Here is a 12,315-nt window from a genome sequence, read left to right on the forward strand (position 1 = left end):
CCACACACACTACTGAGCCTCATTTTGACTTGTTTTAAGGACATTACATCAAAGTTGGATCAGCCTGTAGTGTGGTTTTCCACTTTAATTTTGAGTGTGACTCCAAATCCAGACCTCCACGGGTTGCTAAATTGGATTTCCATTGATTATTTTTGTGTGATTTTGTTGTCAGCACATTCAACTATGTAAAGAAAAAAGTATTTAATAAGATTATTTATTTCATTCAGATCTAGGATGTGTTGTTTAAGTGTTCCCTTTATTTTTTTGAGCAGTATATGATTCCACATGCGTTATTTCATAGTTTTGATGTCTTCACTATTATTCTACAATGTGTATATATATTTCCTGACACTTCAAAACGTTATTCCTTATGATATATATATATATATTTTTTAACATTGCAGACAGCAACGTGGAGAATACCAGATTCTCGTTAGGGAGATGAAAACAGACAATCATGTACTCTTCTCGCATTACCTACAAATGCCACCGGCAACATTCGACAGGCTCCAATCACTTTTTGTACTCCCTTCCTACATCATTAAAAAAAAATGTATTTGACCTTTATTTAACTAGGGGTTAACTGCCTTGTTCAGGAGCAGAACAACAGATTTTTGGGGATTCGTTGGGGATTCGATCTTGCAATCTTTCAGTTACTAGTCCAACGCTCTAACCAATAGGCTACCTGCCATCCCCAATAATCAAAAAACGAATTGCCTACCAATGGGAAAGCAGGGGAAAGACTGACTCTGACCCTACAGTTAGTAACAGGCTAGACTCATTGATAAAAAGTAAAGGCGGTGCAATTCACCAGTTAGCGGGTTAATCTTGTTGAGGTAGGCTGCAGCTGTTATGGGCTAGATTAGTTTGGTGGACATTTGTTTGTGGTGGTGGATTTTGTTACATACAGTTATCAGAAGTTTACATACACTTAGGTTGGAGTCGTTAAAACTCGTTTTTCAACCACTTCACAATTTCTTGTTAAGAAACTATAGTTTTGGCAAGTCGGTGAGGACATCTACTTTGTGCATGACACAAGTAATTTTTCCAACAATTGTTTACAGACAGATTATTTCACTTATAATTCACTGTATCACAATTCCAGTGGGTCAGAAGTTAACATAGATGAAGTTGACTGTGCCTTTAAACTGCTTGGAAAATTCCAGAAAATGATGTCATGGCTTTAGAAGCTTCTGATAGGCTAATTGACATCATTTGAGTCAATTGGAGGTGTACCTGTGGATGTATTTCAAGGCCTACCTTCAAACTCTTGCTTGACATCATGGGAAAATGAAAAGAAATCAGCCAAGACCTCAGAAAAAAATTGCAGACCTCCACAAGTCTGGTTCATCCTTGGGAGCAATTTCCAAACGCCTGACGGTACCATGTTCATCTGTACAAACAATAGTACACAAGTATAAACACCATGGGACCACGCAGCCATCATACCGCTCAGGAAGGAGACACGTTCTGTCTCCTAGAGATGAACATACTTTGGTGTCGAAAAGTGCAAATCAATCCCAGAACAACAGCAAAGGACCTTGAGAAGATGCTGGAGAAAACAGGTACAAAAGTATCTATATCCACAGGAAAACGAGTCCTATATCGACATAACCTGAAAGGCCGCTCAGCAAGGAAGAAGCCACTGCTCCAAAACTGCCATAAAAAAGCCAGACTACGGTTTGCAACTGCACATGGGGACAAAGATCGTACTTTTTGGAGAAATGTCCTCTGGTCTGATGAAACAAAAATAGAACTGTTTGGCCATAATGACCATCGTTATGTTAGGAGGAAAAAGGGGGAGGCTTGCAAGCCGAAGAACATCCTCTCAACCGTGAAGCACGGGGGTGGCAGCACCATGTTGTGGGGGTGCTTGCTGCAGGACTGTGTGGTGCACTTCACAAAATAGATGGCACCATGAGGAAGGAACATTATGTGGATATATTGAAGCAACATCTCAAGACATCAGTCAGGAAGTTAAAGCTTGGTCACAAATGGGTCTTCCAAATGGACAATGACCCCAAGCATACTTCCAAAGTTGTGGCAAAATGGCTGAAGGACAACAAAGTCAAGGTAATGGAGTGGCCATCACAAAGCCCTGACCTCAATCCTATAGAAAATTTGTGAGGAGAACTGAAAAATGTGTGCAAGCAAGGAGGCCTACAAACCTGACTCAGTTACACCAGCTCTGTCAGGAGGAATGGGCCAAAATTCACCCAACTTATTGTGGGAAGCTTGTGGAAGGCTATCCGAAACGTTTGACCCAAGTTAAACAATTTAAAGGCAATGCTACCAAATACTAATTGAGTGTATGAAAACTTCTGACCCACAGGGAATGTGATAAAAGAAATAAAAGCTGAAATAAATCATTCTCTCTACTATTATTCTGACATTTCACATTCTTGAAATTAAGTGGTGATCCTAACTGACCTAAGACAAGGTTTTTTTACTAGGATAATATGTCAGGAATTGTGAAAAACTGAGTTTAAATGGCTAAGGTGTATGTAAACTTCTGACTTCAACTGTATGCGGATGTGAATGGCTAGAGCAATCAATTTTTATTTAAACTTATATTTGTTTGTTTGTTTGATGCGTCATAGATTAAGTAGTCAAGAATTGGCTTCGCTATCTAGCTAGCTCGGCTAACGTCAGTTTACTTATGGGCTGAATTAATCTGGCTAGTAATTGCTAGCCAGGAGTTAACTTCTTTCCGAGCATCTTTTTAGTAATTTGTCTCAACTGCATAGAGACAAGGATGTGCCATAACTGCATTTAACAGCCGTTCTACAAAAATACAGTCCTACATAATGTTAAATGTATGTTTATATGTATTCTGTAGGTATTTTGTATTTTAGCTATGTAGTATGCTAATGTTAACCAGCTAGCTGTTAACCAGGCGTTTGATTGAAAAGGTTAGATTCGTTGTCATGGTTACGTAGCTCCAGTGGCTCCAGCCACAGCCTGTGCACAGCCTGTCCCATGTACCCATGACAACAGAGGCAGCGACAGGGTCAAAGTTGAACTTTTTTCATGTCTGTGCAACAAGGAAACAGACAGTCGCAGCGACAGTCTACAGACATTCCACCGGAGTATAAACCTGCCTTTAGACGCTTAAGAAACAAACAAATCTTTCTCTCTCTCTGGCCCTGTCTGTAGGCTACTACTGGACTCACACTGCAGGGCAGGGTGGCCCTCATTCAACTCACATCACATATGCAAGTTTCATTCACCATTTTCTTTGAATATGATTTTGAATTTCCAGGAAAGTGTAGATGAGGTGGTTGTGTGTGGATGCATTCATTTTTCTTCTTTATTCAGGCTCCTATGACATATGTTTTTATAAGAAAACTGATAATATCTGTCATTCGGTGTAACCTCATATAAAAAGTACCCCATGAAGTAACCTTTTTTATGTCAATAGATATCTTCAGCACATGTGGGCATTTTTATAAATGACAATTGAACCAATTTTTGAGGGGACACCAAAATAAACATTTCATTTAGGCACTTTGAACTATTTCATAATTGAAATAGAGAATTTGCAGTAGATGAGTGATAGTGAGCATTGGTATTTTTCTGCAGATGGATACTAAATGCCTTTAAAGGCTCTCTTTGTCCAGCCACTTACCACAAAACATTATTTTTGTGTGTGTGCAGGGAATAGTCTTTATTTTTACCAGATTTCCCCGGCTTTCACAAAGTCCACCACAAGATAGCCATTTTGACTCAGAGCCCTGGACGGCCATCAAAACAAAGCTTTCCACCTCAATCAAAGGCAGCTCAGCCCTGTCAGATGGCAGTCCAGCCTTGTGTCTGGAGCATACTTGTATCTGCATGTTCCTGGCCTGAGCAGCAGAGAGGCCTATCCTATCCCGGCCCGGACTTCGCTTAACGCTCCATGCCTGGCGCCAGCTAGGCCTGCCGACTTGAGTGGAGGGAGCTATGTCTGTCCCGCCTATGACTGGCTAGTGCCTTTCCCCACCCCGGCATCTTCAGCCAGCTGCCAGTCGCCAGCCCCCAGCCCCATCTCCTCAGGCTGTCTGGAGCTCTTCCCAAATGGATGGAGGATACGGTCAACAGCTTAGACGGACACCACTTGAGGTCCCACTGGCCTGTGGAAATCCTACTGGCAAACTATGCTGTGTTTTCATGGATGTGTTGGGGATGTTTTGTTACATGGCTTAAAGTGGGAAAAGTATATACATGTCATAATGAACAAACAAATGGTAAACCAATGTAGGAAAATAATCCCATTAATTCTGCCTTGTATTGATACATCTGAAGCACCTGCCTGTTCACCTCTAAAGTGTAAGACAAATTAGTTGACGCTTTAATTAAAATATTCAATATCATACACATCTTGATCTTCTGTCTGTCCCAGAATGTGTTTTTTAATTGTTGCCGTGTGATGATATCTGGAACTACATGGATAACTGGTTTAAAGATGTGGGGTTGTACAGTAGTTTACAGTGCATTCGGAAAGTGTTCAGACCCCTGGACTTTTTCCACATTTTGTTACGCTACAGCCTTCAATCTTTTTTCCCTCATCAATCGACACACAATACCGCATAATGACAAAGCAAAAACAGTTTTTTAGATTTTTTGGGTTGTAAATGTATTAAAAATAAAAAATAAAATATCACATTTTCATACGTTTTCAGACCCTTTACTCAGTACTTCGTTGAAACACCTTTGGCAGCGATTACATCCTCGGGTCTTCTTGGGTATGACGCTACAAGCTTGGCACGCCTGTATTTGGGGAGTTTCTCCCATTCTTCTCTGCAGATCCTCTCAAGCTCTGTCAGGTTGGATGGGGAGTGTCGGTGCACAGCTATTTTCAGGTCTCTCCAGAGATGTTTGATTGGGTTCAAGTCCGGGCTCTGGCTGGGCCACTCAAGGACATTCAGAGACTTGTCCCGGAGCCACTCCTGCGTTGTCTTGGCTGTGTGCTTAGGGTCGTTGTCCTGTTGGCAGGTAAACCTTCACCCCAGTCTGAGGTCCTGAGTGGTCTGGAGCAGGTTTTCATCAAGGATCTCTCTGTACTTTGCTACGTTCATCTTTCCCTCGATCCCTCACTTGGCATTCAGGCCAAAGAGTTCCATCTTGGTTTCATCAGACCAGAGAATCTTGTTTGTCATGGTCTGAGAGTTCTTTTAGGTGCCTTTTGGCAAACTCCAAGCGGACTCTCATGTGCCTTTTACTGAGGAGTGGCTTCTGTCTGGCCACTCTACCATAAAGGCCTGATTGGTGGAATGCAGCAGAAATGGTTGTCCTGCTGGAAGGTTCTATCATCTCCACAGAGGAACTGGAGCTCTGTCAGAGTGACCATCGGGTTCTTAGTCACCTCCCCCGATTGCTCGGTTAGGCCGGGCGTCCAGCTCTAGGAAGAGTCTTGGTGGTTCCGAACTTCTTCCATTTAAGAATGATGGAGGCCACTGTGTTCTTGGGGACCTTCAATGCTCCAGAAATGTTTTGGTACCCTTCACCAGTTCTGTGCCTCGACACAATCCGGCCTCGGAGCTCTACGGACAATTCCTTCGACCTGATGGCTTTGTTTTTGCTCTGACATGCACTGTCAACTGCGGGACCTTATAAAAACAGGTGTGTGCCTTTCCAAATCATGTCAAATCAATTGAATTGTCCACAGGTGGACTCCAATCAAGTTGTAGAAACATAAATGAATACAGGATACTCCTGAGGTCAATGTCGAGTATCATAGCAAAGGGTCTGAATACTTATATAAATACGGTATTTTTGTTTTTTATTTTCAATAAATTTGAAATGAAATTGAAAAACCTGTTTTCGCTTTGTCTTTATGGGGTTTTGTGTGTAGATTGATGAGGAAAAACAATTATATAATACATTTTAGAATAAGGCTGTAACGTAACAAAATGTGAAAAAAGTCAAGGGGTCTGAATACTTTCTGAATGCACTGTAAATCCAGTCCAGTCCAGTGGGTCTGCTATCTTCTGCTGTACTCTGCTTGGTATCACTGTCTGTGTGACATGATGTGGCCAGCGTCTAAAAGGTATCATCCTATGCTGCCTTGGGTGTCTTGGTTTGCCACCTAAATTACTCTCCACACTTAATTACAGAGGATGAGGTGAACGCCTCATTTCTCTTTGTTATAGGCTAAACTGTCAGTAATCCCAAACAAAGGGCCCTGGCTCTGGAAGCTATAGGATTTGCTGCTGGGATTATAGTCTCATGGATAATGATGTGCAGTCAGCAGAAGCAAAGCTTTATTTTAACTGAAATTGGCCAGTAAACAAAACCAATGGTAGTCTGATGGTGAGAGTAACTGTGTAGTAAGCGCTGTGGTAGCGTATCGTCACTTCTGCCACTTAGCTGGATCTATTATGTGTGTTTTACAGTGCGGACTTTTGTTATCTGATGGGACCGCCACCTATTCTCTGCTATTGTTGCTACACTACTGTTTTCCATGTGGGTTGTTGCTAAAAAAAATGACTCTTAGGTTCAAGCCGGTTCGACCCTATTGTCAGGTGATTATCACTCTGTCCATGTACTCTGTTTCACATAGTGTAGCTGTTGATATGACTATGGCAATTACCATGCTTCATTTTGTTGAGATTTTTGACATTGCATATGTACAGCATTGGTTTCTATACCTGGGAAAATGCAGATTATCTGATGATATGACTTGACAGTGCAACCATAGCACTGTCATAGAAATTATACCGGGTCATAACTCATGACAATTCATAAGTATCACACATCTTCAACTTAATAGGATTAGGTTATTATTCATAATGCTTATGACTATTATTATAGTCTGTCACAGCATATTATGAAAGGTGTTTTGTCACTAGGTTATTACTGTGCTATGCATTAGAGCACTTCCTGTGAATAGTTACCAGTGTTGTTTTACTTGTGTTGTGCTCAGACTTTCACAGTTGACGTGTATGTCAGTGGTTTTTGGCAGAGGGTTGTGCGAGGTGGGTTTACTTTGTCTTGAAATCCTCTCCTTTCAGCTGGTGTGTGTGTGTGTGTGTGTGTGTGTGTGTGTGTGTGTGTGTGTGTGTGTGTGTGTGTGTGTGTGTGTGTGCGTGCGTGTGTGCGTGCTTGTGTGTGTGTGTGTGTCCCTTTTAGAAGGGAAAGAGCCATATCAAATATGTAGATATGTGTATCATATATATTATATACAAATTAAAAATATGTATTTGTGAATGAGAAGGGTCCCATTGGTGTTCCTTGGTAAGTGAGAGGAAAAATGCATCTTCTCTCCACATTTTCCTTGAGTAGTGCATTAACATTACACAATTGTATATCTGCTCTGTATGACAAGCAGATTAGAGTTTCTAGAGCTTTAGCATTTCATGTCAAAGACCATCTGGTTTTTCAAACCATCATATTGCCTATCAACCAATTATTGATTATGCTACCTTAATCACATTGGAGTTATTTCATGCAGTGAGCGCTGAGTAGCTAGCCCCTGATGTGATGAGAGCTGTCCACAGTGAACTGGTCCCTGTGAGTATGATAGTGAATGAGTGTGCATGGGTTTACACTCTCTATTCATTGCCATGGTAGTTCACATGAGGGATCAATGTGACACATGACTGACAGGTCTCTGGCCTTGTGTGCTTTTGGAGGACTACTCTCTCATTGATTACAGATTCAGTGTCTCGCGTAAAGAGAAAAGCATGGGGTCTTGAGTGTCATCCTCCCATTAGGCTGTGGTTGTGTAAAATAAACGCACACAAACAGGCGCCGCAAATGTGGCCTCATGCATATGGAAATGAAAAGCCCATGTTGCAGATATGAATGCCCAGTTTTTCATCTGAAATGCATTAGCAATCTGTGATGCTCAAAACACTATCTAAGTGAACTCTCTCAGCCCAGCTGTTATTAGACTCTGCCTAGAAAACAACGAGCTGTTGCATTGTATCATTTTTATCTCAAATAGTTTCAATTAAAATCATCCAAAGACATCCATTGTATGACTCATTTGACTTTGATTCTAACTTGGAGATAAAAGTTAATAATGCGATCTATGGCAAAGCACATTACTAACAGTAAATCTGTTAATCCGCTTGACAATAATACTTAAAGCCAAGATACTTTTCCTTGACTCTCAATGGGGAGTAAGGAAAGTGCTTTGAAAGTGAGTTTTGAGAAAGACATGAAACATTTTCAGATTACTGTTAGCTGCACTGATTTAAAACGAGGCGGAGGCAGTGGAACATTTTGTCACTCAACTCCTCCATAATAATCCTATCACCCGATTACTGTTTTTGTTGTTGTTATTAGACGTCCCCTACATAATCTGTTCAACTCCCTCCCTCTTCTTGGGTGCACCTTGCAAGCTAATTAACAGGGGTAGAATTTTGATTGAAGTCATTATTGCTCACCCCTTTGTAGCAGCACCTTAGAGATTAATGGTGAACCATGTTATATGAGAAGACAAAGCCCTTGCTGCCACTGGAGTGGATTACTGTCAGTATGGAGCTATAGGAAGGTAGAGGAAGCCAGTAATTCCTATAGAAAAGTAGACAAACGTAGAGCCACTGACTAACAACTTTCCCTGCTGAGACCTTTTGTCTTGAGATTCCTCCTTTCTCCTCCAGCTCCCTGTCAGGACTGATAAAGACCTTGAGTCAGGCCAAAGCCAAAGCCTAGGTGACATAGAGAGTAATTCCAACGCTAACAATTGGTGATATGCAATATGTTTTGTTTGGCTAAACTTCGGTGCTCCCTTTGTAACTCCTTAAGCACTTTATTGATTACCTATAGTTTAATTACAAATGGCATCAACTGCAGATTGAATACTGTTACTTTAAATGGCTATAGAAACCTTCTTATGCTCCCTGAATGCTAAATTCAATCATTTCACTTCACACAAAAAATGATGCTATGTGAAATCCATGGTAAGAATACTATTGAGATTTTAAACCCACTGATATATGCAACTTTTAAGCTTAATTCAAAATCCTTAACCACAGTTCATTTTATCATTGTCTATTGTAGCCTATCTCTCAAAAAAAATCACTCTCATCCGTTTTCTGTGCAGTTTAAGGATTCAGCTTGTGAATGGTCGTTTTGGGGAATGTATGTTAATAATAATAATAATAATAATAGCCAACCTATAGCTAACATTTTCTTCAACTAGTTTCTCTTGACATTGCAATGAAGCCTACTTCCTGCAAAGACAAAAAATCTTTATCAAATCCCTATTCTATGCCTTTCAATAAACCAAGCTATTACCTCACGGCAGCTTTTGTTGGCCCTATACAAGCGAGAACAAAATGGTTATTCAGGAGAACGCTTTAGATTTTTATAGTGGGTAGAATTCACAAAGAGCAGTGTTATTGTATTAAAAAGAACCATCTGTACCAGAAACAATGGCTTCAAATTATCTCTGAATACCCACTGAAAAAATATAAAGCTTTAGCTTCTCATTATGTGCGGTGTAAAGGGGGGGGGGGGGGTGAAGCAGACTTGGTATAACTGACTTTTGTTGTTCTTGATGCATTCTTCTCGTTTTAAATCGGCCCCTTTCAGATTGTGTGTAGCCATAAACGGCTTTTCTTCTTACAGGGGTAGCGAGCAAAGGACCAGCGTTCAGCGAGGAGCATGAGCGGCAGTACGCTGAAGTAGGAGCACTAGCTCTTGTGAAAAATCTGCGGACTAGGGGGCTAGTAAAGAGGGAGAGATGCCCAGAGAGCATACAGCTGTTTCGGTCGAGCGAGAGCGAGTTCTCCAGCGGCTGAAGAGTGGTTCTTGAATCGGACAGATGATGTTCCATCCTCTTTTCTGCCAATCACCCAAAGATGAGGACAACACCCAAACTGGCACGTAAGTAGCATTGCAGTCTAGAGTGGTCCGTGGACAGTGGAAAGCAGCATGCGCGAATGCAGTGCACAGCAGTGTGAGAGTATCGCATTATGAGCTTCAGTGGTTCGTGGGTTCTTTTTCCATTGATGTATCGGACATAATTTAAAGCTTGCTCAACACTCGCAAACATTAGATTTTAAGTAGATGTTCTATTATAGTCTAACTATACAAAGTGTAAGTGTTTTTTGGTTTGTTTCTTTTGTAGGCTACTGGCTTTGTTTTGTTTTTGTAGACTGGTTTAGAATGTTCCAATTATATTTTTGGGACATTTTGTTTGAAATTCTCCTTATTTCTCAGCAGAAGTAAAGTTTGATCTTTAGCCTACAAACTAATCTCAATAATTTTCAAGAATTTTTCATTTGGATTTGAACTATTCTGGCCAATTTGCTGAGATTAGGCTGTCAATCATAAATAGGCCTATTGAAACAGGGTTGGTCCAAAGTAAATGTTTAAAATATATTTATACATTTCTGACTCTATACCTACAATACTGATTTCGAGTTTGGAGTTAAGGAAAAATATGCCAAATTAGAGAAAAATCATTAAAATAATTGTTTTGCTTAAGCTAAGCAAGTCGAAGAATATTAGTTTCAAAATTGCACTCTTTAACGTCCACTCCCTGGCCCTTTGGTATTTCATAGGCTATATGTATTGAGTGCTCAGTAGGTCATATTTTCTGTGGTGTACTGCTCTCCAATCACTGGCACGGCCCCTAGTGGACAATAATATGAAGCTTGGAGATTCATAATTCTATATATTTTCTTACCTGAAGTCTCTCTCTCTTCCGCTCTCTCTCTCGCTGAGAAAAGGAAGGATCTGTTGAAAAAGTAAACCCATTTATTAAATAAACATATTACATCCAATTAGCAATATCAGGGCTGGTTTGGTTATGTTGGATTATATTGAGTAAATATTGATTTTTAAGGAGAAAGTGTGATGGGAGATTGCGTAATGAGTTAGGCTATAGGCCTAAGGGTTATTATGGCAGGCTTGGTTTATTATCGGGTGAGGTGTCCAAAGGGAGCAATAGTGACTACATTTTTGAGAAGGGGAGGCTTTAAAAAAACAATCTATAACAAATTCCCTCTTTAAGACATTTTCACACTCAATATGTTCAAGAGTTGATAGGGATGGGCCTGAATGTAATGTTTGCTCTTACTAAAAATGACGAAGTTAATTTGCCATGAATTGCAGTGCTTTTCTTTTTTAGTTTATACATAAATAAAATACCCTATACATTTGTTATCATGCCTTTTGCTCCGTCCAGCCTTCATTACAAATATGGTTTAAATGCTGCAAACAGAAGTAGAGGTTGGTTTGGTCTCAAGACTGGTCAAATGGTGTTTGCCCGCAATTCTGTTAGTTGTCGGTTTGCTTTTTACAAATGCAGGGAAACTCCTGTTAAGTATTCTTCATGATGTTGCAGACTCCCGCTGTTTCTTTCACATTATCATAAGCAGATTACAAATAGCGGGGAACACACCCATATGCAGATAGAGAGGGCTATTTCTAACTTGCATTATAATGGTCTGCTCTGCTGTAGGCCTACCTATCGCCACATCTCACCCAATTACTCAAATGTTAAACTTTTCAATATTGTGGTAATAAACTATGTACCAATGTCTATATAATTTAATTAAGTAGTGATGTTTGGTTTGATGAAATATACAAAATAGGCCTATAATTATTGTATTTAAAATATAATTTTATGTAATATTATATGTTAAGCATTGTAGATGCATATCACTGAAATGTTTAAGAAATGTTTAAGACACAAGAATGTGTCCTAAAAATACAGTCTATACAGTGTCCAGATTCTCGATACATTTATGTATTGGCCTATTTGATGCTTTTCCAGGGTCTACAGCGTCATTCATAGCCAAATGTTCTACCATAAGCGGGAATGTAGCCTACAAATGAGTATACTAAACATGTAGTTGGTAGCTTATACAAGTTATATTATTACAGTGCACAACAGAATAAATTAGTGTATTAGGCAATAACAGTGTTCCATGACGCCTTTTAGGTTCATAAATGTGTTTTTGCTATTGTCTATTTCGCCAGCAGACGGCGCTGAAGGCATGTAACAACGTCTGTGTGGCTCATACCTAACCTTTTAGATATAGCCTATGTGTGAATTTATATATGTATAAACACGTGCTTTTACTGGATACATAGCGGCTTGTTACTGTATTTTGCTTCTCATATTCTATCATATTTCGTAACTCACATCTACAATGTAAATTAACCATCAGATCATTAACAAATAAAAACAATTGTATAGGCCTATTTAAAACATGTATCTATCCTATAGGAGTTATAACAATGCCAATTGTTGATGTTATGGGTTGAAAACCTATGAGCAAAAGTGCATGTTATTTTGGCCTGTCATTGAAGTAGTGACCACTCTTGGTCATATTGTTAGTGAGTGAACTTTTTTTGTTTACTCAAATGTCCTAC

The 12,315-nt window shown here is 39.9% G+C and overlaps 1 long non-coding RNA gene across 3 annotated transcripts in view; it reads left to right on the top strand.

Moving 5' to 3' along the window:
- LOC115158365 (uncharacterized) overlaps positions 1–12,315 on the top strand; it is a 111,567-nt gene that overhangs the window by 64,262 nt on the left and 34,990 nt on the right. For all 3 annotated transcript variants that reach the window (XR_003868661.1, XR_003868660.1, XR_003868662.1), the window contains exon 2: positions 9,559–9,816. This is a non-coding gene — a long non-coding RNA (uncharacterized LOC115158365). The remainder of the gene's footprint in view (positions 1–9,558; positions 9,817–12,315) is intronic.

Source organism: Salmo trutta, chromosome 22, assembly GCF_901001165.1.
Source record: "Salmo trutta chromosome 22, fSalTru1.1, whole genome shotgun sequence".
NCBI lineage: Eukaryota > Metazoa > Chordata > Actinopteri > Salmoniformes > Salmonidae > Salmo > Salmo trutta.